General features: G+C 43.7%; 1 pseudogene; it reads right to left on the bottom strand.

The window, feature by feature from the left end:
- Positions 1–19871: 19871 nt before the first annotated feature.
- Positions 19872–19979, bottom strand: LOC129693377 (U2 spliceosomal RNA; annotated as a pseudogene).
- Positions 19980–25474: the final 5495 nt, after the last annotated feature.

The raw sequence follows: 25474 nt of genomic DNA, 5'->3' as shown, positions 1-25474 counted from the left end.
ATTCCCAATAATAAAGACTTGCCCAGCTCATTCTTTAGTTTAGTTTAATTTAGTTTAGAGATGCAGCATGGAAACAGGCCCTTTGGCCCACTGGGTCCGGGCCCACACATTAACACTATCCTACACACACTGAGGACATTTTTTACATTTACCAAGCAAATTAACCTACAAACCTGTACATCTTTGGATTGCGGGAGGAAATCGAATATCTCAGAGAAAACCCACGCAGGTCATGGGGAAAACATACAAACTCCATGCGGACAGCACCTGTAGTCGGGATCGAACCCGGGTCTCCAGCGCTGCAAGCGCTGTAAGGCAGCAACTTTACCGCTGCGCCACCATGCCGCTGTAATTCCTTCTTTTTGCTGCTCCCTTCGGGCTAAAGGTACAGAAGCTCGAAAGTGTGCAGCACCAGACTTAGTTGTTCTTCTCTTAATATCAAGCTTCAGAACAGTCCTTCTATAATCTTGGGTATCTCCGATTCATTGCTACTCTATTGTGGACATTGGACATCAATGGAACAGATGGACTACAATGCTGATAACTATATGCTGCGTTCAGTATCTTCCCCCTTGGTCTATTCATTGTACTTGAGTTTGGCTTGATTGTATTTATGCATAGTATTATCTGATCGGTTTGGGTAGCATGATCATCAAAGTTTTCACTATCTTGGTACATGTGACACTAACAAACCTAAACTTCAACCTGAAAGAGTGACATATCATTTTATTTTTACACACCCACTGGAGTGATCAGATTAGACCTTTGCTTAGCATTTTATTTGAAATAATCTATCTTTCTCTCAGTGCTGCCCTGAAGCATCATGCCAGATTTTTTTTTCTCTTGGTGTCTCTCACTGGGATTAGAAATCTTGTTCTTGTTCTTATTTGATGTGTCTGCTAGCTTGTGATATTTTTTGCTCACACATCAGACTTGAGTAGAACAGTGGAGAGTAATGCTGAAATCATACCCGACCCAAGAGGGGACAACTTCTGCAAGAGAAGATAAGGATGAATTGAAAAACATTTTATTGTCTATTATATGGGTAGATTTTGAATCTTGTCATCAATAGCTGACACATAATAATCTAAAATTAGAACTGTTCAAAATTCAAACAATCCTAAGTGTATAATTTAGCCAACTCATAACGATGGAAATATCTTACTTTCTACAAACTATATTTTTGTCATTTACCAATCACATGGTATCACTACCAAGTTTGGTAATGTGATTGCAAATGGCCTGGATAGAATGGACATGGAGTGGATGATTCCACTGGTGGGAGAGTCTAGGACCAGAGGGCACAGCCTCAGAATAAAAGGACATATATACCCTGAGAAAGGTGAAAAGGAATTTAGGATTATGGGGAGAAGGCGGGAGAATGGGGTTGAGAGGGAAAGATAGATCAGCCATGATTGAATGGCCGAGGAGTTTTGATGGGCCAAAAGGCCTATTTCTGCTCCCATGACTTGTGAATTTATGAACTGATGAATATTTACCATTGATGTAATGGCAATAGAGTAACCAAGGATTGTTTATTTACTTTCAAGTTTTGATCATTTTTCTCCTACTCATAAAAGTAGAAAGTAGAGTTTAGCAGGTTAAAATATAAATCTTCTGGTTCTCATTTCTGATCACAGACCAATGAAATTCACTGTGCTCAGGCTGACTAGATTAATGTTGCCTGCTCGCATATGATCCCAAGCAGGGCAAGCAGTGTGGAGCGCCTCACTGATGCTGATTTGTTAGGTTAATGCATCCAGTCTTGATCCTAGATTTGGTGCGAGGTTTGATGTGTGACATATACCTCAAGAAAACCATTCAGACAAAGGGGAGGTAAAAATACTTGAATCAGAACAACCAGAAGCTGAAATTGTTCAACCACACATTTGATGATCTGAGTCCTTGATGTTCATGTTCACTTGGCATGAATGTGTTTTCCTCAATTCCCAGTTTGGCCAATTACTTGCTGTACAGAGGTAAAATGTTCCACATTTGGAAAAGAAAACTCCGGGAGGCAATCATGCCCAGTCATCAAATTGTGACTCTTTATGCCTCATCTGGAGAGCAAGGCCTTGAATTTATATAGTGCTTCTTTGTGATCTCCAGGGCATCCCCAAGTGTTTTGAAACCAATTATTACCTTTGAATCGTAGCTTCAGTTCTGCTTTTAAAGTGAATGCAGCCCATTTGGACATCAAGAGGAATTAATCAGCATCGTGATAATGAACAGTTAAACTGTTCTTAACAACTGTCAATTAAAGAACAAATATCTGCCAGAAACTGAGAATAACTTGTCCACTCTTCAAACACAGTCATGCAACCTTTAACATATGTCTGGGAGGGAAGAAATGTAACTACAGATAGAAATCTGACCAGACCATGCAGTTTCTTTATAGCACAACTCGATCCAAAATTGCTCAGTAATTGCAAAATAGCATCTGCCATATTTTTGTCTTGTTTAATACTGCACAAGAAATTTGAGTCCTTGCATTTTGATCTTGTGAAGTACATTAATTATGTCACATCGTATGAAACAATCCTTTTGGAAGAAGGGAAGCATATGTTGTTCTGGAATTTACCATTACTCAATCCCCCTTCCCATCCCCCTGACTTTCAATATGTTCTAAACTGCTACCAAACCTGACTCATAACTTTGCGCACCCAATTATCCGATTTCTCACTGGCTCCGACTCCTGATTGCATCCGCCAGCCCAGCCCAGCCCCACATTGTGACCAGACAACAGTGATCAACCAGTACTATCTCCCTGAGATAACCAATAAACCAATCTTATACCTCTCCTTATGCAGAATCCTAAAAGCTCTGATGGCTCAATCCAACTTTCTGTGCTCCACGCCCTGGATCAGCACATAATCTCTGTGCAACTTATTTTTGCTGAATTTCCACTTCACGCACCACTCACTGATTTGGCCAAGGAGTCCAGCACACTCCAACTGTTGTAACAGGTGGAACACTTTCAACTCAGTAAATATTAGTGGCCTTTAGGGTCATGTCATGACGATGAGGCCTCATAACATTAGTATAATGGATCCATGATTCAAAGGACTTAGATTAATTGTGTGTGATGTTAACGTTAAAATGCTGTTCACCAGTGGACCAATACTTTTGACATCAATTAACAATAAAGAAACTAAGAAAATGCAATAATGAGATAAGTATGGGTTTGTAAGATTATATCATATTAATGTAGGCTCTTACAGATTTGGTGACCCGATTTGGTCACCCATTCCTTCTATCCAGAGAAGCTGCCTGTCCCACTCAGTTACCCCAGCATTTTGTGTCTATCTTCGGTGCAAACTAGCATCTGCAGTTCCTTTCAACATGCTAATTATATTAAATGGCTAAAAAAAAGACACAAAGTAATGGAATAACACAGTGGGTCAGGGAGCATCTCTGGGGAACATGGAATGGTGGCCTTTTTGATCTGAAGATGGGTCCCAACAATCCAAAGAGGCACATTGACCCGCTGAATTATTCCAGCACTTTGTGTCTTTTACCGTATAAACCAGCATCTGCAATTCCTTGTATCTCATATCAAATGATTAAATGGACTTGCATGCTTAAATACACATATCCAATTGCCACCATGTTCTGCATATATATATATATATATATATATATGATTATGGTATAGCTATAACATAAGTTTAACATACTGTAGGTGGAAATAATATTTTGGCTTAATTTGCTCATCATTGAAGCAGACAGGACTTCCTCCTACAGCTTCTAACTCTTCCTCTTCCAGCTTCTAACTCAACATACATCTGATGATGTATTCAAGAGACAGTTAGATTTAGCTCTTAAGGCTAACGGAAGCAAGGGATATGGGGAGAAAGCAGGAAAGGGGTACTGATTTTGGATGATCATACATGATCATATTGAATGGTTGTGTTGGTTCGAAGGGCCGAATGGTCTACTCCTGCACCTATTTTCTATGTTTCTATGTTTCTATCAACTAAAGCCCAAACTCAATATATACTGCACTTGCACCACATGATTCATCCTTATAGTCAACATCCCGAGGCATTTGTGTAGGTAGCACTTGGTACAGACAGAAATCTTAATGCAGAGAAAGGATCTGGAACAGCAACAATTGCAACTTTGGTGTCAGTGTTAAACCAGGGAATTGCGGTGGCTTTGGAACAGCTTGTGTTCAGTTCTTCCCATGTGAGTAAGTCTGTGACATTCTGACCGACAGATTTAGGTACACTTGTCACCGTTCCTGGCGCTTTAACAATGTTCGGCTAGGGATTCCCCTTGTCTGGTCTCATGCCAGCCAGACTTGACATAAAAGGGGTGTTTCCACTGATGTGCTTGGGGATTCTCAGCCATGTCAGTTTGATAGAAAAACATGTTGAATTTAGATATTTTTCAAACGTTTCTTCCTTTATTTTAATGTATTAAATTATTTCAAGATTCAAGATTCAAGAGAGTTTATTGTCATGTGTCCCAGATAAGACAATGAAATTCTTGCTTTGCTTCAGCACAACAGAATATGGAAGGCATGAATACAGAACAGATCAGTGTGTCCATATACCATTGTATAAATATATACACACACAAATAAATAAAACAGATAAAGTGCAAATAAACTGATAATGGGCAATTCATTTTCAGAGTTTTGTTTGAGTTGAGTTCAATGGCCTGATGGCAGTGGGGAAGATGCTGTTTCTGAACCCGGACGTTGCAGTCTTCAGGCTGCTGTACCTTCTACCTGAAGGTAGCGGGGAGATGAGTGTGTGGCCAGGCCATTATCGACTTTCCCCTAATAACACTAACCTGCTCCAAATATAGAAAGCAACATGGCAAATATCCATTTGCTGCTGTGCCCACATTATGAAAGCCCAACACTGGAAGGAATGAACAGGCACTGATAATTTAGCAGAATATTTTTAACAAATGCAGTTAGGTAAATTAAGATAATCAAAGTTGTAATGTATTCATACATATTCTTGTGTATGTTAATGAGTTGGTGTTCAATATAAGCAGGAAATAAATCTCTGGGTAATAGATCTCTCTTTCTCATGATCCAGGCAACCAGTGTGTAAGTCTTGTTCATTCTGCCGTCCGAAATATAACAAAATTGGTGTTGAGGACGGGATAGAGTTTGCGAACTCATCCTTTAAATACAGTGCAGGACTGTTTTGCAACCAGCAGTATTGTTTAACATTTTAAACAGTAAATACAGAGCTTTGTCGCAATTGTTTGCGAACTGGGCATGATAGGCCGTAGATCCTTCTATGTATGGGACTGTAGTTTAAAACAGCAGCTGTACAAATCATCGGGAGTATGTCACGCTATCTCTATGTTCTGTCTACGTGGCAAGATGGCATCCTTGGGATTGTACAGGATTTTAAACTGAGTTTTTTTTTGTGTATAGCCTTTGTACAGCTAAGTTTTAGGTGAATTGTTACACCAGAACAGACAGGAAATTGGGAAAAAGAGAACGGCACGATGGCGGCGTCCACGTGCTAGATCGGAAACCTTGGCACTTTCGACAAGAGTAGAGAGCCGTTCAGCTCATATATGGAGAGAGTGAACATGTTTCTTACGGCAAATAACATAATGGAGATTAGGAGTGAAGGATAGGTAGTGACTGAAACAAATAAAGCCGTTTGAGAACGCATTAAAGCTATTCTGCTCACGGAGATTGGTCCAGAAGTGTACGGCACAATTGTAAATCTCCTTGCGCCCATAAAGGCAAAAGACATGCCATTCAATGACATTATGAAAAAGCTGGAGAAGCATTTAAAGCCTCTGGAAATTGCAGAAAGCCATAAATTTGGCACCTGAAACCAGAAGCAGATTGAGACAATCAATAAGTACATTGTTGCCTTGAAAAACATAACTTTGCACTGTAACTTTGGACCTTTTCTCAGATGCACACTTCGTGACAGATTTGTTTGTGGTCTAGTGGATGAACGAATTCAGTCCAAACCCATGAACACTCTAGATCTGACTTTCGAGAAAGCATGCAAGATTGCTACCACAAACATGCAGAAATATTTGCCAACAGTTACACAGGAATAACAGGGTACTCTGCACATGTTCGACTTAAGCAAGATGTGCAACCTGTGTATTGTCGACCAAGACCTGTACCGTATGCACTAAAGCAACAAGTGGTGGAAAAACATGACAGGTTAGAGCGGAATGGAGTATTCGTGAAGACAGACCAGAGTAACTGGGCAACGCCAATTATGGCCATACCCAAGGCCGACAAAACTGTGTGACTATGTGGTGACTACAAAATCACAATCAACCAAGACGTTGACGATGAACAATATCTGTTACCAACCTCACATGATTTGAACGCAGAACTTAGTCTCCATTAAACTGGATTTGTCTCGCGCCTACACCCAACTCAATGTCGACAAGGAAAGTCACCGGTACTTGACTATCAATACACATAAGGGCTTCTATTCATATACAAAGCTTCCCTAAGGTGTGAAATCCTTGATGAAAATCATCCAGTCTGTCATGGGCAAAATGTCATGGCATTCTGCACTGTGTGCGCATCCAGGATGACCTACTGATATTCACAGAGGGCACGATAGAACATCTGGAAATCCTCGAGCAAGTTGTCACAAGACTGAACTGCCACAATGTCAAACTGCGACAAGGTAAATGTGCATTTGCACAGTCAGAGGTGGTCTACCTTAGACTCAAAGTAGCTGCCAACGGATTTCGCCCCATTGAGGCGAAAGTTGAAGCAATAATGAATGCTCCAAAACCCAACAATGTGTCAGAGCTACGATCATTCCTTGAGATGGTGCAGTTCAATGCAAGATTCCTTCCAGATTTAGCAACTGTGCTAAAGCCACTACATCATCTGCTACAAAAAAGATGTGAAATGGACGTGGGGAAAGGAACAGCAACGTGCAAATGACATCTGCAAGGAAAACTTGACAAGTGACAACCTCCTTGTTCACTACGACACGACACGCAAGATGAAACTTGCTTGTGATGCTTCGAGTTATGGTGTAGGTGTAGTAATCTCCCACATAATGAATGACGGACAAGAAAATAGATGATCAGGCAGGATCCGTAAACCGGTCATCAGGTTAGGTTTGTAAGTTAAATAACTCACTGCACAAGTAAAACAAAAATGTGTAGATATGTAAAATAAATACTGGTTTCAATCAAGTATCACAACAACAAAGTTGTAACTGAGTAATTAGATTTAATATTTTTTAAAAGGAGAGCAGTGTAATGTATTCATATATATTCATGTGTATGTTAATGAGTTGGTGTTTGATATAAGCAGGGAATGCTGGTTAATAAATCACTCTCTCTCGTGATCCAGGTAAACAATGTGTAAATCGTGTTCTTCATTCTGCCGTCCGGAATATAACAACAATTAAATCAATTAAATATTCAAAATAAATTAAGATACTGTGGCGGTCCCTGGGGGGTAGGCCACTCCTTGGATCAGCCCCCTCGCCGATTGAGGGACAGGGGCATTGGTCTGCCACGGGGTTTCCAGACGACCCTTAGTTTAGTGCTCTCTCGAGGTGTGTGTGTGGTGTGCTCTTGCTGTTGTGATTAAAAGACTACTGTTTGAACCCGCCTGGCATCTGGCCTTTTCCTGACCTCGTCCAGGCCACTACACTGGTGACCCCACGCCGTTCATCACGCATCGTGATGGATAATAACGCTGTTGCGCTGAAACTCCCAACTTTGTGGACCGAAGAACCTGACATCTGGTTCCAGCAGGCCAGAGGCACAGTTTGCTGTGAGAGGTATTACAGCAGATGAGACAAAATACTATTAAGTAGTTGGCGCGCTTGACCAAGCGACTGCGAGGCGAGTTAAGCCTTTCCTCATGGCCCCCCCGGTAGCAAATAAATATAGGGGCCTTAAGGAATTCCTTATCAGGAGGTTTGGCCTAGGTGACTCCGAGTGGGCAGCTCGGATTTTCAGAATGGACGGCCTGGGCGACCGCCGGCCGTCTGCCCTCCTGGAAGACATGCTCACCCTAATGGGAGACCATGAACATTGTTTTCTATTTAAATACGCCTACCTGCAGCAGCTACCGCCCAACATCCGCCTGCAGCTCACCAGGGATCCATTTACCGACATGCGGGCATTGGGTGAACACGCCGACGAGGTGTGGAATTCCCGCCATCAGAATCTGGATGTGCTGACCGTCCTTCCTGCAGCATTTGGAGGCTCAGAGCAGGTCGGGAACGCTATCGACCGTGTTTCCACTGCTCCCAGTCGGCCCCCTGCGGCAAAATCCGGTCGCCATTGCCCATTCCACTGCAGGCACGTCCTTCCAGCACGGCCAGCCTGCAGTTCCACCCAATGCCAGGAGAGGTCACTGGCATTCAAACCAGCCTAATTCGCCTGCAGTTCCACCAAACGCCAGCAAAGGGGGTTGCTGCTATTACCATTGTTGTGGGGAGCTGCAGCCAGGCTATGTCGCCCACCCTGTTTATTCCCGGGAAACAAAGGGGCCAGTCGTCAGTGATTCCTTTGCCGGCCGGCACAATTCATCGTGTCTTCGCCTGGGATCGCCACACTGTAGGTCGATTCCTCGTGGGCACTGGTGCGGAAGTGAGTGTTCTGCCTCCCTCCATCGCTGACATCCATGTGGGCAAACAAGGCTCCCTCCTCACTATGGCGAATGGGAGTGCTATTCTCGCCTATGGGTTTCACACCATCCCCCTCAACTTTGGCCGCAGCTCCTATTCGTGGAAGTTCATCATTGCCGACGTTTCCCAGCCGCTGCTGGGCGCCGACTTCCTTCGAGCCCATTCACTGATCGTGGATGTCAAGCGCCCTCCACCTCCGCCGAGTAGGTGTATGGGTCTCTGTTGATGGTGACTGGGGAATTCATCCCGCCGGCATGTGGCCAGGTGGAGCAGCCTTCGGACGCTCTTCAAAGTCTTCGGCAGATGGTGGGCAAGCTGGCGCTGTTGCCCACGTCTTGTCATGGGTCCTTCCGTCTGCACGTACCCTCTGCTCTGGAGGACTGCCAGTTTGTCTTCCTGCACAGGGATGTGCATTGGACACCTCTCCAGCGGCCGTACGAGGGTCCCTTCCGGGTCCTGGAACATGGCTCATCCACTTTCATCCTGGACATGGGGGGTCGGCAAGAGACTGGTTCAGTTGCGCGGCTGAAGCCAGCACATATTGATATTGATCAGCCAGTGCTGTTAGCACAGCCCCGTAAGCGAGGGAGGCCTCTGTCTAGGGTACCTCCTTCTCTGGCTACTCCGTCCCCTGCAACTGTTGGTCAGTCGCGTGTTCCGGGGCCGGGCGTGGTGTGCACCCGGGCTGGCCGCCGTCTACGCCCTCCTGTTCGTTTCGTCCCTCGGGTACTTGGGGGGGGGGTCTGTGACGGTCCCTGGGGGGTAGGCCACTCCATGGATCAGCCCCCTCACCGATTGAGGGACGGGGCATTGGTCTGCCACGGGGTTTCTAGACGACCCTGAGTTTAGTGCTCTCGAGATGTGTGTGTGGTGTACTCTCGCTGTAGGGATTAAAAGACTACTGTTTGAACCCGCCGGGCGTCTGGCCTTTTCCTGACCTCGTCCAGGCCACTACAATACTTTGACTATTTAGTTGATTTAATTTTTTGTATTCGGAATGAAAGTCACCATTGCATTTACTATGAACAAGTTATATTAAAGAAAATCACAAAAAAAAAGAAGTGATAAATAAAACAGAAAATATCTGAAATGGTAAATCATCATAATTCATATACATTGGATTTGGATAGCTTGTTGATTTACTTCCTCAGCTTCTTGTAATCCTCACTCTTTATGTTTTGTGAGTTTAGACCACATGGTTATAAAAAATTCAATCTTTGCAAGGCATAAAGAAAAACTTGATGTACAATTGAAATTGTGAACAGTGAAACTATTATAATATTTATAGGACCCAAAGAGAATGGAAAGCTTTAAGGTCACTGTGAAAAGCCATGACTGTCAGATAAAAGGCCATCTTTCACCTCGTTCCACAGTGGAGGATCATATTTGAATTGTGTCTGAGTACAGAGACCAATCTCCAGAGGAACCATATAAATGGACTTCAGTGATTACATCTGGAAATTGGCACAGTTAAAATTATATTAAACTTGCTGTTTAATTAATCTACAAGGCATATTTTACTTACTGGATTAATCAAATACAAACCATATAGCTTTTTCTAAATGTTCTGGATAACATTTTACTTGCCCACTACAATATTTTCATCACAGGCTTTTTTTTAAATTAACCTATTTATCTGATCAAAGTGATGTGGATGTGCCCACAATGGAAAAGAATGACATCTGTTTATATTGTTAATGGAAACAATGTCATGATTAACTCTAATATTAATTTATGACAACACTCTTGGCACTAATTCACTCCAGAATACATGTTTGTTCCAAATGTGTGGTGCCCTATGAGATGGTGATGCATTTTGGTTTTATCTTTGAATCAAGCCTGTTTTTCCAGATGGTGCTGGAATATTCTGTGGTGGTAGTTTTCCAGTATTCGGATCTTGCTGTGTGTAAAATAAACGGTCAAAATTCCCCCATATTGGCAATGAATGACAAGGAAACATATATGAGGTATAAAATAAACATTAGTCACAATTCATTAATTCAATTTATTACGTGTTCATATTTTAAACTTTGGATGCAAAACAATCACTGGAGTGCTTTTAATTAAAAACAATTAATTTTATACTTGATTTTAGATTTCCAAATTATACATTTTTGTGATGATCAATCTGAATAGACGAATTTTGAAAGGCTCACTGACAATGCCATAGCTGTACGCCACCCTTGGAATTTACAGTGTCCAAGGCCAGAGCAGGAGTTTACTGATAACCCCCAGTATTTATACAGAGATATCTGCTCTCATATCCTGGGCCATCTCAGGCTTCGCCATTGATCCAAAAAGGACATTTTACACCTGCCAAAAGGAAGGAAGGATTAAGATGGGAAACATTGAAAATTTGAGGTGAAAAATACACGTAATTTGCTATAAGGTTATCAATGCCTGCTGAAGGCTAACGATTCCCCAAACTAAGTTTTAGCTGATCTGCAATCGCAAAGTTATTTATGTCCACTTTGATCAGAATTACTTGCAAAAGTTGCTAGAGTAGATTCTGAATGCTGTTTTTAAAGCTGCTTTGAAAAAATCATATAGTGCCACATTTAATTGGTAATACCAAGGAGTTATTGTTCTTTTGATCTTCAACCTTTTCAAAGATTCAATCAGCCATACCGCTAATATGATTTACGTAATGAATGAGTACCAACCCATGAAATTTCTTTCTGATTTGTCTCTCCCTTTAAGTAGCAGTCGGTGCAAATTTGGAAGCAAAAATGCAGAAATGATTTGCACTATAATAGAACATTTAACAACGCACAGCTGCTGTAGCAAAGGCCGGGAGCATGCAGGAGTGATAGAGTGTAGCAAACAATTTATGGATCAGCAGAAAATGTTAACTGTCAGTTCATCGTTGAGTGGAAAATAATGACTCTTGACAACAATGGGATTTTTGTGAAATTATTAACAGCTTGCATTTCCCATTAAATGCTCAGTACAAAAACAGTACATTTCATTTATGATGTTTAAAAAATACTAATTAAGGTAGTTATGAGACTTTGAGGCTCATTAAAATGATCTAGTCTTCTATTTTTCTGGTTTCCAACACCCGTTTGTCATCATTGTACAATGTGAAGAATTTTTGAATACCCCAGGACACTTGGATTGTTTTTCTAGAACTCAGGAGGATAAGAGACATGATCAAAGTATGTAAAATTATAGTCAATAGTCAGAAACTGTTTCCCAGGATGGAAATGTCAAGGACTAGAGGGCATAAAGTGAAAGGGGCAAAAGTTAAGGGAGATGTGCGGGGCATGTTTTACACACGGAGAGTGGTGGGTGCCTGGAACATGCTGCCTGGTTTGGTGGTGGAGGCAGAAATGGTTAAGATACTTTTAGATAGGCACATGGATATGTAGAGAATGGAGAGATATGGATCATGTGCGGACAGATGAGATTAGTTTATCTTGGCATTCTGTTCAGCACAACGTTCTATTAAATGTCCCCAGAATATTTCCATTACATTGCTTCCTATTGTTCCTGAATCAGTTGCTTCATTGTGATGTGCAAGAAGGAACTGCAGATGCTGATTTAAACTGAAATGGACATTAAAAGCTGGAGTAATTCAGCGGGACAGGGAACATCTCTGGAGAGAAGGAATGGGTGATGTTTCAGATCGAGACCCTTCTTCAGACTGGTTAGGGATAAGGGACATGATGGATATAGATGGTGATGTGGAGAGATAAAGAACAATGAATGAAAGATATGCAAAAAGTGACAATGACAAAGGAAACAGGCCATTGTAAGCTTTTTGTAGTGTGAAAATTACAAGCTACGGCGACTTGGGTGGGGTAGGAATAGAGAGAGAGGGAATGCTGGGGCAGCCTGAAGTGAGAAAAATCAATATTCATACCACTAGTGTACAGGGCGCACTATTCTCTGCACAAAATATGAGATTATAATAATAATAATACATTTTATTTGTGGGCGCCTTTCAAAAGTCTCAAGGACACCTTACAGAATTTAACAAGAGTAAAAAACATATAATCGGAGTAAAATAAATAATAAAGACATCACCAATACACAAATTAAAGACATAATTCGATCCAAAGACAAAAAAAATCAAAAACACAATGTGAAGAGAGAGCAGCGGCAGCTAAACCGCGTCAGCGTACACTCTTCCTTCCGATAGCCATCTTGGACACAAATTAAAATAATCACTTACACACACAAATCATCCCCCCACAATGGTTACCACTGAGGGGGAAGGCACAATGTCCAGTCCCCATCCCCAGTTCTCCCAAAGTCAGGCCTATTGAGGCCTCCGCTATTGCCTCTACGGAGGCCCGATGTTCCTGGCCATTCTCGCCGGGTGCTGTTGCTCCGGCGTCGGGAGAGTCCTCTCAGCGGCTGGGCCACCTGGACGGCCGCTTCCTTACCGGAGACCGCGGCTTCCGAAGTTGACAAGGCTGCGCCAGTTTGGAGCTCCCAGGCTCCCGATGTTGAAGTCGGCGCCGCCCGCTCCGCTCCGCAGACCCGCAGCCCGGAGGTGTTGAACTCGGCGGTCACAGCTCACCGGAGCTCCAGCGCGTCGATCCAGCGCGGCGACCCAGGCAAGGCATCGCCCGCTCCGCTCCGCGATAGCGCTCCAGCGCTGTGCCGCCACCGAAGCCGAGGTGCTGGGCGGTCCCCGCCAGGAAACGGCGCTCCACGCCCGCTGGTAGGCCACGAGGACGGGTCGACGGGGCAGCCCGGAGAAAAAGCTGCCTCACCAACCAGGTAGGGACCTAGAAATATAGTTACCCCCTTCCCCCCACATTAAAAAGTCTATTTCTCCCACAAACAAAACACAGGACTCACTAGAACTACAAAAAAAAAAAGAATTAAACGGACGGCTGCTGGTTAGCAGCCGTTCCCCAAGATGGCTCTTCCTCCTTGACTGTTATGACTGTTATCAAACTGTAATGTGATGACATGGATTGACTATACAGATTAGTTCATTCTGTCCTTACCATACTATGTATTTGTGTGAACTCTACATTACTCTCACTCTCCTATGATCTGGGCTACATTTCCTGTGACAAATCACCAGGGTTTAGCTAACAGAACAGGAAACCCTGTCTGTTTACTTTTCATCAGAGAACAAAGCAATATACTTCATGTGCTTGAAATCTGAAATAAAAAATAGATCTACAAGGGACAGTTGGCTTAATGGATCTGCGGGGTCAAGTAAAGAGCGTTCATGTCGCGGCCCTGTTTCCACCAATCTTTCCACCACCACGCACAAGAAGCACAAGAATCGACCAGACAGGCACCATTGTATGCAGATGCCGAGAAGTATGTTCAACTCTGGCTGAACAACTTCTAATCTTGTGTGTGAACTCGATAAGTAGATGGATCTGCGAGGTCACCCTTGTCTCCCACTCGCTATAGATTGTCTGTTATTTGAGTTACTGTCAAATATTATCAGTTAAGATCTGTTAAAAAAAAAAGACCTTTAGGGGCAAGAGATTGAGGATGATCATCTGGAAAATAGGAGGAGTGGGCAGCAATAAGTGTGATGTGAGGGATGGTGGATAATGTAATATGCTGGAAACTATGCCCACATTGGGTCTTTGGGTTATATTTTGCTCCACATGAAATGCTCTGAGGATGAAATTTTTAGTTGTATTTTGCATTAAAAATGCATTTATAATGATGCCAGCCAGCTGTACTCTGCTTCTTACATTCAGCTCCATTGATTTCACCCAATCCTGAATATTAGCTCACAGAGTACCAATTTCTGCCCCAGTTTTGCAGCACCGCATTCAAGCCAGGGCACAGACAACATTGTTAAGGTCATTTTGCATCAAAAGCATCATGCCGAAACATTCTCTGGGTTGTTATAGATATCACCATCGACATCTTAAAAACATCATTATCAAATAAAATATAATGCCAAGCTGCTGGAGATGAATCATCAGGGTGATCATAGGATCTGTTCATACCAAAAGGAACATCAAATTATTTTACAAAATGCTGGAGTAACTCAGCGGGACAGGCAACATCTCTGGAGTGAAGGAATGGGTGATGTTTCCGGTTGAGACCCTTCTTCAGACCCGAAATGTCACCCATTCCTTCTCTCCAGAAATACTGCCTGCCCCTCTCAGTTACTCCAGCATTTGTGTCTACCTTTGATTTAAACCAGCATCTGCAGTTCTTTCCTACACAGCAAATTATTTTACAAGCTTAGGCAGAGCAAATCGGAATCAGAGATCATCTTGTTCCCCCTACACTCCAGATTATTATTTGTATAGCGGTTTTCATATAGCTCATAATTTTTCTTGTCTTTACTGGGAATTACTGTTATTTTAAAATGTAGTGGCTGGATTTATTTGGTTAATGTCTGTTGTTAAGCAATCTTCCAGCTTTTGGAACATTCTTGAATGTATTTACTCTTCTTTCATGTGGCGTGCACAGCCTAAAGTTTTAGGACAAAACTGTAAAAACAGAAGCTGTCGACTGAATTTAGACCCTGACCATGGGTGCTGCCTGTACGGAGTTTAAATGTTCTCCCCCGCGTCCTGCCTGGGTTTTCTCCGAGTTCCCCGGTTTCTTTCCACACACCAAAGACATATAGGTTTGTAGTTTTATTGGGTTTGTCAAACATGTAAAATGTCTCTAGTGTCTGTAGGTTGGTGTTAGTTGATTCTATGGGCCTAGGGCATGTTTCCACACTGTATCTCTAAACTAAACTAAAGTGCCCGTGGGAAGTTTGGGATCATCTTGGAATACTTGACACATGCTCTAAAGAGCACTCACCCAAACCTGTTTTTGTTTTCTTCACTGCAGGAGAGACTACACTGTGAACATTGAATGAAGTACAATGGATTGGAAAAATCACTACTACACTTGGAAGGATTGTTTGGATCACTGGATGGTAGAAAGTGAAGAAGGGAAAGGACAGGTGAAGAATCTTTGGCTGTTATATCGGGGAAGTCCCTTGAGAAAGGAAGTAATTGGCAAAGATTATACTAAAGACTCACCGGGGATACAATCCATTCAAAGGGGAATGGGATGGAATTCTGCCTGCTGCCAGAATTTTTGTATTCTGTCGGTTCGATAGCAGTTCTGAGTTCTGTCAGTTCCAGGTCTATCTCTTTCGGTTCATGTTCGGATTTTCTTCAGTACTTCTCAGTGAGCCTGCATTCGAGTCCTTTCCATTTCTGAGCCCTCTGACAGATTAGTTGGCCGCTGTCAGAGGGCTCAGAAATGGAAAGGAATTGCATGCAGGGTCATGGCGAAGTACTGAAACATAGAAACATAGAAAATAGGTGCAGGAGGAGGCCATTTGGCCCTTCGAGCCAGCACCACCATTCATTGTGATCGTGGTTGATCGTCCCCAATCAATAACATGTGCCTGCCTTCTCCCCATATCCCTTGATTCCACCAGCCCCTAGAACTCTATCTAATTCCCTCTTAAATCCATCCCGTGATTTGGCCTCCACTGCCCACTGTGGCAGGGAATTCCACAAATTCACAACTCTTTGGGTGAAAAGTTTTTTCTCACCTCAGTCTTAAATGGCCTCCCCTTTATTCTATAACCCAAAATAGTAAGATTAAACGAGAACTTACCAGTTTGAAGTTTGATCTGTATTTTATGAGGAGTTACGATGAGGGATTACGTGAAGAAGCCCGCTTCCACGCATGCGTGTCATACTTCAAAGCAGCGGTGTGAGGTCACAGGAACCTATAATGATCTAACATAGTAAGATTACCAAAGAGATACCAGTTTTTGATATGATCATAAGAGGGTGGGAGCGGAGGGCACGTAATCCCTCATCGTAACTCCTCATAAAATACAGATCAAACTTCAAACTGGTAAGTTCTCGTTTAATCTTACTATTTTACTTCGGAGTCACGTGAGTGACTACGTGAAGATTTCAAAGCTCTGTGACCTCATGCCGTGGAACGAGTCCATGCTTCACAAACTGCCTTGGGTATTGGGAGAGAGCATCATTAGTAATTTTAAACACAATTATACAAAGAGTTGTGTGGTATAACGAAAAAATATATAACATTTTTTTTTTTTTTAAATTTGAGAATCATAGCCCTGTAACCTTTCGGGCAAATTATTTTGTTGAACATAAAATGTTTTCTTAATACAATGATGGCTCCAAAAAATAACTGGTTTATTATAAAACCTGTGGAAAACCCTTTTTTAATGACCATCCTGCCATTCTGAGGATTTGGTCTGTGGGTACCTGTACAATTTTTGCTGCGGATGTTGCTGCAGCCCTGGTGGAATGAGAGTTAAAACATTAGTGTCTATTTCTGCCATTTTTAGGACCTATTTGAGCCACCTTGATATAGTTTGAGTCATGACCCTTTCATGCGGTTTCTTGTAAGAGATAAACAACTCCATTCTCTGACCTCGAATGTTCTTAGTATATTCTATGTATTGTTAGATGTGTCTTGCTATACAGTCGTTTGCCATATGGGTGTACCATAAATTCAAACACTTGACCCGAGGAACCCGATCTGTTTTCTTTTTATTAAATCCTGTATGACAACACCAGTTTCTCGGTGAGATGATCAGGGAGTCCAGGCTCAGTTTGCTTAATGGCTGGACTTGTTGTGCGGTAAATAACACCATGAGCATAACCATCTTCCTGGACTGTTACTGAAGTGACAACGCTGTTATGAGCTACAGGCTCCTCAGCATGTTGAGAAAACGACACCCACGTCCCAGATTTCGGAGTACCTGGTTTTCTTACCAGGGGTGCGTTTCCACCGCGTGCCGCTCCGTTCCTTGTGATAGGTAATTGGAGAGTGCATTTGTGGCACTATTGAAGGCACTGTAGCTCCATCGATTATCCTAATGGAGGCTTGTAAAAATTCCAATACGGCCAGAATGTTCTTGGCCTTTTGGTCGAGATTGTTGTCCAAGCAGTATATGCCCCATTTCTTGATGTGTCCAAGGTACTGCTTCCGTGTTGACAGTCTTAGTGCAGATGAGATGAGATTCATCGTCCTGTCTGACAGTGTAGTGGGTCTGTTAGACTCTACAAATCAATAAATCCATAGTGTTATGGCATGGATGACTGCCTCCAATCACTGGATAAATCAATAATTTTTTGGCAATGTTCATAGGGAACATGGTTCTAACACCATCCCCTGTAAGACTGAAATACCATGATTGAGAAGGTCAGTCGGGTACTCTGAAAATTCCAGATGCCGAGTGTGGTTGAATTATCCCTAGTACCCCAATGATGGGTCCGAACGGGGGAAAAACCTCACCCTATGGCTTATTTACATAACAATGCCAAGCTGGTTTACGAATTTTAGTACATAATAATGGGGCTAATGATTGCCCCTTATGTAAGCTCTATATTGCCAAAGTTCCTCTATTGAGTCAATGCCTGCCATATAAAAACCCACAACTGACACCAAGTCTATATCAATAATAAGAGCATCCATCTTAAAATGAATATCTAAAACAAATGTGTTTAGGGTTAAAATCAATGATAATCCTGCAACCCTACTCTATCTTATATTTAATAAATATGTTCAATCCCATCTTTTGTGTACAATTCTTGTAGCACCATGTGGGTTTTAGATTGTTTGGTTTATGTAAGGACAAAACGCCCTTCTGGTGTATGATGTACTGTGGTTAATGGGATGAGAAAAACCCTATCAGATAACCCTGAATACTGCTGAGATTATATGAATCTGTAGTGATTATATACCATACATAACTGTAGTGTTGCAACCTCCCCTACCCTCGTAGGTCCCTATTTTAACAGAAGAAAACCCCACCCACCTACCTCCCTGGTTACCGGTGGTTTTGTTATTTCCTTGGTTTTTTGAAAATAAGGTTCTGGTTTAATATTTCTTGTTCGGGGTTGTGTGGGAGGTTGAGGCTTCCGCATCTTCCAGGGTGGCCGCCCTGGCCATACCCTAAAACGGATCCTGCAGGTTATATTGATTTCTGACCCTGCTACTGGTATGAGCCACATTTTTTATGGCCTACCTGTGGCTGGTATCATGCTCCAAAATAGGCCCTTGCGCTGGCCTTGATGAGCCCCAGTGTCTTGGCTTAGTCCACACATGGTTTTTATTTGCAAATGGTAGCATTTTTGGGGTCCTAGTGCTGGCTGAATGGCCGCCTTCCACGTGTAGTTCAGGTTATATTGCATATTATTAAACAGATCTAGTGCGTCTTGATGGTCTTTGGTTACCTACGTTTAGTCCAGGGTGCTGGTGTGTGCTATGATGCCTTCCGTCAATCCCTTGAAGGTTCTCTGGATCTTGAGGTCCTGGTTCCTGATGTTCGTCCATATGCTGCCAAATGCATTGGTTTACACTGGGCACCTGTAATGCCTCACCGTTGCCAGGTGGCAGATGTCTGGCCAGTGTTTGTAAATTTTTCTTGTTGGCGTTTTGTGGCCAGACATATAGTAATACTATTGCCATCCTGGATCCAAGTCTACCCATGTTTGACTTGGCTAAAGTAATCGGCCACCATGTCCAGCAGAGTCCCTGCTGTGTTAGGATCATGGGACGCTGTATTACCAGGCTCTGGCCCATCAGGGTCCTGCCTACTCTTTTTTATAGAGTTAGAGATCTCTAGGGTCCCACACGGGGTACCCATGTGGGGCTAAACTGCTGCCCACTTGTCTTTTGTTCTGCGGACCCCTCTTGCAGGTGAGCCCAGAACTGACCCACAGTGCTCCCCTCTGATGGGGTAAAAGCATTGTGCAGCCCTCAAAGAGGTACTGCTGTGGTTTTATCACGTTGGAGCAAGGCTCCATACACCGCTTCTTCCCGCTCCAGCCCTCTCGGGCACTGGTTGCCGGCGGTTTTATGCAAAGTCGGACCCTTCCGAGTCCACTACCTTGTTTGATTTGTGTCAAGCCTACCGCTCGGTCACATGGATCTGGCCGGTGCGGGGCCGACATCGGGCACAGCTGATCCCACTACGGTTGATCCAAGTGCCGCTGGCTGCTGCTGGCTGCCCGCTGTTCCATGGTCCTCCTTCTCCAGTTTTGTCCTTCCTTCCGTGAAGTGGATATGGCCGGTGTGGAGGATAACTGGCACAGCTGCTTCCATCTATTCCTTTAACCTGACTTCAACGCTCTCAGCACTCCTGGCTGCTCCTTTATCTTAGACCCCTGGGACCCACCCCCGTACTGACGGTACTGGTCCCTTATGGTCGTTGCAGCCGGTCAACCCCACTCTAATGCCCTCAATTCTGGGCACTCCTACTTATATGGTCCTTAGATAAGGGACATATAAGACATTAAAACTGATGATAACAGCTACTATAGTTTTTATATAATATATATAGTCCCTAGATAAGGGGTGTATCAGATATTAAACTGATAAGAACAGATACTACACTTGATCTTAGCCAAAAAGCCGAGAAGCGATTATTGTAACTAAAACCCCGCTGGGACCGATCCTGGTACTCACATACTGGTCCCTTGTAGTAGATTGCAGCCAGTCAACTGCAAAGTCCTTTGCTGCCGAGAAATGAACTTTCTCACCATGCTGGAGCGAAGTTGGGCACAGGTGTTTTTCCCCTTCCGGGAATCGATGTGCCCATGCTGCTCCTGCCGTTGCCAGCTCCTCACGAAGTGCCAGCTGCCACTGCTGCTGTCTGTGCTACTGCAACTGCCGGCTGCCACTGCTGCTGCCGCTGCCGCTGCTACTGCCGCTCCTCCGCGGTTCTCCCGCCGGCCTTCTGCACCTTACATGGACCTGGTCCATGTCTGCACCTAGAAAGGTAAGTTGAAGGAAACGCAGGGTCTCTTACCTGCTGTTCCCGACTTTCCTTCTCCCGCCGGTGACCGTCGTTCCCTGTGTCGGGTTCAAGCCGCTTGGACCGACCCCGGTGTTCACGGGCCTGGTCCTTCGCGGCAGTTCCGCAGCCGGTAACCCCGGCTGTTCCTATAGATCCCCTGGACCCTGGTGCTTACCTTGTGAACAAGGTTTTCAGCCCGAACGTCCCGTTCCGACTCCACAAGTGCCGCTGCACTCGCTGAGCGTTTCGAGCCCCTCGCTGGTCCGAGCTGTCTGTCCCGCAGCCTCTGTGCTGGCTGCTAGCGACTGGTCCCAAGCCAGTCTCGTTTGAGACTGGCATAGGGACCTTTTTTACTTTGCTTCCCGCCCGGCCGAGAGGTGAATTTTGCCGGTGCGGGAGCAAAGTCGGGCTCAGGTTGTTCCCCTCCAGGGAAACTCATGCTGTTGCTGCTGCTGGCTGCTCGCCCTCCACGGGTCTCCCCGCCGGCTTTCCGCAGCCTCCTAAAAGTAAGTAGTAAAAAGGAACGCAGAGTCTCTTACCTGCTGTTCCCGACTTTCAAATCTCCCGCTTGGGGAACGCCGTTCCCCCCTGTGTGACTCGTTGCAATGCGTGTAGCGATATGGCACGCATGCGTGGAAGCGGGCTTCTTCACGTAGTCACTCACGTGACTCCGAAGTAAAATGCAAACACGAATGGAACAAAAAGATATAGGCAAGGAACCGAAAAATATAGACCTGGAACCAACAGAATGCAGAACTGAATTGTCGGCACCCAATAGCTGATGATCACGGGTATTTATACCAAGTGATAGATTGGGGGAACAGATTAAATGCAGGTGTTATTCCTAGTAGCTCAGGGGAGGAGTGTGGAAAGAGTTTCAAGTGTCTGGAGTGTGACACAGGCTGTATCTCTGGAGAAAAGGAATAGGGGATGTTTTGAATCCTGCATCTACTCTTTCTTCTGATCCAAATAACATTTTATCATCCTAAATTTAAATTCTAATCAATTTAGATTTGAGGAACTTCAATAACTGAGTAACAGCAGTAATAAGGGGAGAGGGAGACCAAAAATATGGAAGGGTAACGTGTAGAAATGACAGATCAAGCAATGATAAGGAAATGTAGAATCATTCATTGTTAGCTGCGGGGAAAGTGACTGCGAGGCATACAATCAGTCGAACAAATCAGAACAATGAAACTAATCGGAGAATTAGGGTGGGGAAGGAACGGAGACAGAGGGTAAGCAAGAGTTAGATAAATCAGCTTGAGAAATCAATATTCATACTGCTGGGTTATAGCCTCCCATTTCTAACAAATAGGCAGAACAAAAAGTAGTGTATTTTGGGTACTTGGAACTGACTCAAAAGAACTCTCAGGTACAGGAGTAAACTAACAAGCTTCTTTATTGCAGGATGCCACCTTGAGTCTCTTCTAGCACATGCGTCCCCTCGCACAAGACATAACATACGCTAATTACATTATATATATTAAATGTGTTGAGGACTGACCTTTCTGCATCTGAAAGAGGAAGGTCGGCGGGATGGTGCAATTATGACAATAATTTTACTTGGAGGGTAACACCATTTACATTATATACATTACACTGCTCCCCATTTAGCTTGGAGGCGAATAACACCATTTCTACTACATTATATATAATTGATTAACACGCAGTTGCAAAATTATATTATTACAGTCATCTGACATTACATCCTCATAACTGTAAACTGTATCTAAACTTAGCACTTATAAGGGTTCATTCCACTCATCTTTCTAATCACTCTAGCTCTACCCGTATCTCTGCCTCTTCCCTTTTTAAATATCCTAATCTAATTTGCAGATTTCTTCCTGTTCTTGATATTCCGCTAAAGTTAACATTTCTTCTGTTTCTGTTCCTTATTTGTAGGTGGGATCTGACACATGACTGCTGGTTTTAGTTTTTCAGTTGCTCAATTTCCTGGTGCTGCATATTTATCTGCTCTTGTTGTATAAGGACATTCTGCAATGCATAAACATTTGTCCATTGCTCAGTGAAGGAAGCTCCATGCTGGACTATACTGAAGTGTCCTAATCACAATCGGTCCTGCACACTTTTGTCTCGACCAACAAGCTTCTCTTCTTTAGACTTTTCTGTTAACAGCTTTTTGCTCATCGTCACACATTTATTTAACCGTTCTTCGCAACGTTTAAGCCTTTTCTGCTGTTCCTCTATTTGTCTTCTTAAATCACCTTTCTGGTTATTCATCAAGAAGTAGGATCTATACTGTCCTTGCAATACAGCAATGGCTTTGATTTGCGCTTGGTATATTTCTCTTACTACATAAGCACGGTAGTGATACTGCACTACAACTGCTATATAAATCGGTTTGAGGAAGTCTTTCCTATATCGTTTAAGCCTTTTGTATCGTTTCAGCCTTTTCTGTTGTGCATCTATTTGTCTCCTTAGGTCTTTCCTATACCAACTCATATAGAGTACAGTAGCTCTCTTTTGCTTAACCCACTGCCTAACCACAATACTCTTGTAGGCAGTTTGAAAGGTAATAGTTGCATCCCTTATTGGTTGATATTGCACAAACTGGGAATGCCCTATTTTACATGCTTTGTAGCATCTCTGGATCGAAATGACTGCTTGTCGCATAGCTCTGTGCCATACCCTTAATCGGTAACCACGGTATGCAGCTTGCAGAGTGACTACAGCCGCCTTTTGCATCAATAAATGCTTTCTTGTAATGCACATTCTTATGAATGACTTAATACAGCATGCTGCCTTGGTTTTCTCTACCAATACTCTGGCTTTGATCCCGCGGCATAAGGCCTGAATACAAACCACTGCTTCTCTCAAACTCTTATACTGTCTCACTTGGACATCTCTTATCTGGCATGCTCTGTATCGTTGCGGTACAGCAATGGCAGACCAGCGTAGTTTCTTAAAATACTGATGCTGTTTATACATCTGATAATAAGTCTGTAGGACCCTGACAGATTTATGCATGCCCCGCAATTGCCTTCGAAACAAGCATGCCACGGTAGGCTGCCTGAAGCAGTACAACGCTTCTGCGTACCTTCATGTAAGTTTTGCGATCACTTTCCATTTGAAGGTGTCCTATAATGGGTTTGTACTAGTATAGCTGCCAATCTCATTGCCTTGTATTGACGATATACTTTATGCCTTCTAAATGCTGCTTGTATTACCATTGCTGCCTTCTGTTTGTTCCGGATTTCTTTCCATACATTCATAGCCCTGAATGCAGCTTGAATAGCTAGGGTTTCCCTTTGGATGACAATTTATCTTTGCCCTTGACTTCTGCCACTTTGCATTTGCCCTTTGTCCCTTAGCACTTGACCTGTGTCATTTTGCACTTGACTTGTGTCCCTTTGCACTTGACTTGTGTCCCTTTGCACTTGATTTGTGTCCCTTTGCATTTGACTTGTGTCCCTTTGCACTTGACCTTTGTCCTTTTGCATTTGACCTTTGTCCTTTTGCACTTGACCTTTGTCCTTTTGCATTTGACCGTTGTCCTTTTGCACTTGACCTTTGTACTTTTGCACTTGACCTTTGTCTTTTTGCACTTGACCTTGGTCCTTTGAGAGACTCTCTGTCCTCTTTAGTTCAGGCTCCTTGCCTCTGGATACCCTTGGAGCTTTTGGCGAGAAATAAGCCATTAAAGCCTCCTTACACTCCTCATACATTTTATCTGTGGGCTTGGCTGGCAGCAGTAACATATGTAAGGTCTGATAACCCTCTCTTCCTAAGCCTAATATGAACCATGCTTTCTTCTTCTCCTCTGCAGCGATATCATTGGAAATGAAACAAGCCTCCAAGACTTTGGTCCATTTCTCAAAATTACACCCATATTTTAACTGGGGCACATTTCCTACAATTTGAAAAGCCATGTTACCTGTTGCTATTCAGGTGCACTATCTTCTTTTCTCTCACTGTGTATTCTGTATTAGACTTAATCCTTCTACACACTAAGAAGTGATCCAGCCCACTGACTATTACTAATTCTTATAATAATACATTTATACTATTAACCAACATTTCATGTTAATAGACATTTAGAACATTTTAATCATATTCCTGCTATGCACACAGATTTACTATTAATAACAGTGACCAATGCATTACATCCAAACAGTCCCGTTATATTGTCGGCCTATGGACTCCAGTGCCTTCTCGACCTCTCGAGCTGTCCCCACCGGTACTTTTGCTGCTGGCCTCGCCAGACCTCCACTTTTGCTGCTTTTGCTGGCTCCTCCGGGCTTCACCGTTACTTTTGCTGCCATTGGCTCGCTGCCAAGTTGACTACTGCTGCTCTGCTGATTTGCCTGCTCGCTGTCTCCACAGCCCTCACGACCGGGTTGACTCTATTCCCGATCGGGCTGAAGTGCTTGAGTGCTGTTCTGCTTCTCTCGTGCGGACCCACTCTTTGTTCGGGGCTGGACTTCTTCTCACATCCGGGCTTTCCCCCTCGGCCAATCCGCTTCCTTGTGCAGCCGGACCCTCTTTTCTGCTCACAGTTGGGCTGACTCTGCTCCCAACCAGGCTTTCTCTGCTCACGGCTGTCTCTTGTGACTGGGCTTTCTCTCACGACCGGTCCGCTCCTCTCGCAGCCAGTTTTTTATTTTTTTTATTTACTCTGCTGGTCCGCTTCTCACGCAGCCGGCTTTCTCCCTCAACCGGGTTGACTCTTCTCCCAGCCGGGCTTACTCTGTTTCGTCGGTGGCTTCACTGTACCTGTCCGTGACCTACCCGGTACTAGGCCCTCACTCGACGTCGTTGGCGGCTCCTGGGCCTGGTTGTGGGCTACACAGCGCTGTAAAACGTCCAAAGTCGGTGGCAGCTGCTGGGCCTCTTCTGCCCCTTTGCCTTACCTACACAGCCCTGGAAAATGTTCCAGGTAAGTTGACGCTGTCGCTGTCCTGCTGGTTAGGCTTCCAGCTTTCGGCTGCTTTCTTCGATGACACTTACTTACTGCCCCACTTGTTTTCCTTGCTTCCTGTTCCAACCTTTCTTTTCTTTGGCGCCAATCCAAAATCGTTTGGCGCCAAATCTTTTGGCTTGGTGCCGTTCCACTTTGTTTCCAAACACAACTTTATTTTTTTCTGACAGTCCTTCTTCT

Source organism: Leucoraja erinacea, chromosome 2 (genome assembly GCF_028641065.1).
Source record: "Leucoraja erinacea ecotype New England chromosome 2, Leri_hhj_1, whole genome shotgun sequence".
Classification (NCBI taxonomy): domain Eukaryota; kingdom Metazoa; phylum Chordata; class Chondrichthyes; order Rajiformes; family Rajidae; genus Leucoraja; species Leucoraja erinaceus.
This window is presented reverse-complemented; position numbering and strand designations above follow the sequence as displayed.